A 5,000-nucleotide genomic window follows, 5' to 3' on the forward strand; every position below is an offset into this window, starting at 1 on the left:
AAATCGGCGGGAGGGCGCCCGGTAGTCCATCCGAGGAAGGCGCTCCAAGTCCCCGCAGATCGGCTTTTTCAAAACCTCATCGGCACTACCGAGGGCAAGTGGTTAACCAGCTGTCCGAGACACTCGACCACAAATGCAAGTGGCAGCTCGGCGGGACCAATCCGCTCCCTTTAGCGGGAACACCCCCACTGTGTCCCCGGTACCACGGCTGGACACGACCTCATACACTTCCGAGGGCAAGTGATTAACTAACGGTAGGGTGCACTTTTCATATATGCACGTGCCCCGTCGGCGGGACCAATCCACTCCTCCGTTCCGCTCTCCTGCAACCTTGGCCCCGGTAAAGCGGCGGCACAGGACCTCATAGACCTCCTGGAAGTCGCCAGAGGCTAAGTCCGACTGGTTTATGACTTGCCACTGCCTGGCCCTGCCTCCACAGGCTAAGTCCGACTGGTTTATGACTTGCCACTGGTTCATGACTTGCCACTGCCTGGCCCTGCCTCCACAGGCTAAGTCCGACTGGTTTATGATTTGCCACTGGTTCATGACTTGCCACTGCCTGGCCCTGCCTCCACAGGCTAAGTCCGACTGGTTTATGATTTGCCACTGGTTCATGACTTGCCACTGCCTGGCCCTGCCTCCACACGCTAAGTCCGACTGGTTTATGATTTGCCACTGGTTCATGACTTGCCACTGCCTGGACCTGCCTCCACAGGCTAAGTCCGACTGGTTTATGATTTGCCACTGGTTCATGACTTGCCACTGCCTGGACCTGCCTCCACAGGCTAAGTCCGACTGGTTTATGATTTGCCACTGGTTCATGACTTGCCACTGCCTGGCCCTGCCTCCACAGGCTGAGTCCGACTGGTTTATGACTTGCCACTGCCTGGACCTGCCTCCACAGGCTAAGTCCGACTGGTTTATGACTTGCCGCTGCCTGGACCAGCCTCCACAGGCTAAGTCCGACTGGTTTATGACTTGCCACAGTCTCCGCCAGACTCCACTGGTTCATGACTTGCCACCGCCTCGACCAGCCTCCCCAGGCTAAGTCCGAGCGTTGCGGTGGCCATGCCAGTGCCGACGAGGTCTGATCCGGTCCCTCGCGCTCCGGAGAGACGTCCCCGGCCTCGGCGGGGCGTCGGGCCGCCGTTTGGAGCGCCGGCCGAAAACCCGAAAAAAGGGCGAAAATCGGAAGAAATTCGCGCCCGATCGGGCCGAGCGGCCGGCGGGGCGGCAGCCCGGGTCGGTCTCCGCAGACCTGGAGGCTCGAGGGGACCTTTCCGACCAAAGTCCATTTCTCGATTTTCCACCTCCTACCAATCTGCAGGTACCCCGCCAACCCCTCGTGACGCCAAACGCAAGTGGCAGACCAGCGGGACGGACCACCGGTAGTCATGCCGGGAATGAGGTCTCGGCGTCGGCATAAGGTGGGTGGATCGGACCCCATCCGGCCTACGGTTCTTTTTCAAAACGGCGCCCCCGGCTCCCGCCGGCGGCGGCCTTGGCGGCCGGGTGGGCGCCCCTCCTCGAATCGCCACCCTGCCCCGGGGTGAGCCGCTTCGCCGCCGCCCGGCGCCGTCAACAACCTTGTCCTGGTTTATGACTTGTCACCGCCGCTGGTTTATGACTTGTCACCGCCGCTGGTTTATGACTTGTCAGCACCGGCGGACGGCCTCTCGCCGCCCTTTGGACGCCCCGGCGGCGGACCGTGACCCCCCACGGCTGGCCCGCGCGGGGCCCGCCACCCGCCCAAGGGGCGCCCCCTGCCGTTCGCCCACCTAACGCACGGCTGGAACAGCACCAAGCCCCGCAGCCGGCCAACGGCGGCACACACTGACCGCAGCCCACCGGAGGCACGTCGGGCCGTGGCCGTACCCCGCCCGACAGCGCCCCCTGCGGGCCACGGACCAGGCGGACGTTGGGACGAGACGATCCCCGGCCGAGGCGCTCTCTGAGCCCGCCAGGGACCGGTGCACCGCCGGCGGACGCTGCACCCGGTACACGAGCGCCCTCTGCCCGCCGGGGACCGGTGCACCGCCGGGGGAGTCTGCACCGGGCCCAGGAGCTCCCTCTGCCCGCCAGGAACCGGGGGGACCGCCGGCGGAGGCTGCACCGGGCCCAGCAGGTCACTCTGCCCGCCAGGGACCGGGGGGACCGCCGGCGGAGGCTGAGCCCGGCCCAGGAGCTCCCTCTGCCCGCCAGGAACCGGGGGGACCGCCGGCGGAGGCTGAACCCGGCCCAGGAGGTCACTCTGCCCGCCAGGGACCGGGGGGACCGCCGGCGGAGGCTGCACCGGGCCCACGAGCTCCCTCTGCCCGCCAGGGACCGGGGGGACCGCCGCCGGAGGCTGCACCCGGCCCAGGAGCTCCCTCTGCCCGCCAGGGACCGGGGGGACCGCCGGCGGAGGCTGCACCCGGCCCAGGAGCTCCCTCTGCCCGCCAGTGACCGGGGGGACCGCCGCCGGAGGCTGCACCCGGCCCAGTAGCTCCCTCTGCCCGCCAGGGACCGGGGGGTCCTCCGGCGGAGGCTGCACCCGGCCCAGGAGGTCCCTCTGCCCGCCAGGGACCGGGGGGACCGCCGGCGGAGGCGGCACCGGGCCCAGGAGCTCCCTCTGCCCGCCAGGGACCGGGGGGACCGCCGCCGGAGGCTGCACCCGGCCCAGGAGCTCCCTCTGCCCGCCAGGGACCGGGGGGACCGCCGGCGGAGGCTGCACCCGGCCCAGGAGGTCCCTCTGCCCGCCAGGGACAGGGTGTAACGCCGGCGGAGGCTGCCTCCGGCCCAGGAGGTCCGTCTGCCCGCCAGGGACCGGGGGGACCGCCGAGGAGTCTCTGCCCGTCCCAGATACTCCCTATCCCTACCCCTAACCGTATCCCTAACCCTATCGCCTAACCCTAACCCTATCCCTAACCCTAACCCTAACCCTATCCCTAACTCTAACCCCATCGCCTAACCCTAACCCTATCCCTAACCCTATCCCTAACCCTAACCCTATCCCTAACCCTAACCCTAACCCTATCCCTAACCCTAACCCTATCCCTAACGCTAACCCTAACCCTATCCCTAACCCTAACCCTACCCCTAACCCTATCCCTAACCCTAACCCTAACCCTATCCCTAACCCTATCGCCTAACCCTAACCCTATCCCTAACCCTATCGCCTAACCCTAACCCTAACCCTATCCCTAACCCTATCCCTAACCCTAACCCTATCCCCTAACCCTAAACCTATCCCTAACCCTAACCCTAACCCTAGCTCTAACCCCATCGCCTAACCCTAACCCTATCCCTATCCCTAACCCTAACCCTCCTAACCCTAACCCTAACCCTAACCCTAACCCTATCGCCTAACCCTATCCCTAACCCTAACCCTATCCCTAACCCTAACCCTAACCCTATCCCTAACCCTAACCCTATCCCTAACCCTAACCCTATCGCCTAACCCTAACCCTATCCCTAACCCTAACCCTATCGCCTAACCCTAACCCTATCCCTAACCCTAACCCTATCGCCTAACCCTAACCCTATCCCTAACCCTAACCCTATCCCTAACCCTAACCCTAACCCTATCCCTAACCCTAACCCTAACCCTATCCCTAACCCTAACCCTAACCCTATCCCTAACCCTATCGCCTAACCCTATCCCTAACCCTAACCCTATCCCTAACCCTATCGCCTAACCCTAAACCGAACCCCAACCGCAACCCCCAACACCAAAAGGCACCGGGCCGTAAGCCTGCACCCGCACCGGCAGTGCCCTAGCCCCCTCGGGGAAGAAGGGACTCCGTCTCCACACCGCACCCGCCCCAGCTGCGCTCTCTCCCCGCCACCGCCGAAGGCACACGATTTGAACCGCTCCTCCCGTCCGGGGAAGCACACTCGGCAGCACGCCAACCTCCTTCCCAACGGGACCAGGACCGAAGGGCACACAGACCCTCCACCACCCCACCAACGTGACCCCAAGCCCGGGCACCCCCTTCAAATTCGCCCGCTGGGACGTGTATTAAGCCCGGCAACAGTTATTCAAGCAAAACCGCAGCCGCAAGTTGAAGTGACAACTCATTAACCAAAACAATATTGGGCAAGTCATAAACCACTTTCCACTCTGGACAAGTCATAAACCAGTTTCCTCTCTGGACAAGTCATAAACCAGTTGGACAAGTCATAAACCACTTTCCACTCTGGACAAGTCATAAACCAGTTGGACAAGTCATAAACCACTTTCCTCTTTGGACAAGTCATAAACCAGTTTCCTCTCTGGACAAGTCATAAACCAGTTGGACAAGTCATAAACCACTTTCTTCTCTGGACAAGTCATAAACCACTTTCCTCTCTGGACAAGTCATGAACCACTTTCTTCTCTGGACAAGTCATAAACCACTTTCCTCTCTGGACAAGTCATGAACCAATTTCCTCTCTGGACAAGTCATAAACCACTTTCTTCTCAGGACAAGTCATAAACCACTTCCTCTTTGGACAAGTCATAAACCAGTTTCCTCTCTGGACAAGTCATAAACCAGTTGGACAAGTCATAAACCACTCTCCTCTCTGGACAAGTCATAAACCAGTTGGACAAGTCATAAACCACTTTCCACTCTGGACAAGTCATAAACCAGTTTCCTCTCTGGACAAGTCATAAACCAGTTGGACAAGTCATAAACCACTCTCCTCTCTGGACAAGTCATAAACCACTTTCTTCTCTGGACAAGTCATAAACCACTTTCCTCTTTGGACAAGTCATAAACCAGTTTCCTCTCTGGACAAGTCATAAACCAGTTGGACAAGTCATAAACCACTTTCCACTCTGGACAAGTCATAAACCAGTTGGACAAGTCATAAACCACTTTCCTCTTTGGACAAGTCATAAACCAGTTTCCTCTCTGGACAAGTCATAAACCAGTTGGACAAGTCATAAACCACTTTCCACTCTGGACAAGTCATAAACCAGTTTCCTCTCTGGACAAGTCATAAACCACTCTCCTCTCTGGACAAGTCATAAACCA

This window comes from Scyliorhinus torazame, chromosome 20, assembly GCF_047496885.1.
Source record: "Scyliorhinus torazame isolate Kashiwa2021f chromosome 20, sScyTor2.1, whole genome shotgun sequence".
In the NCBI taxonomy this organism is placed as follows: domain Eukaryota; kingdom Metazoa; phylum Chordata; class Chondrichthyes; order Carcharhiniformes; family Scyliorhinidae; genus Scyliorhinus; species Scyliorhinus torazame.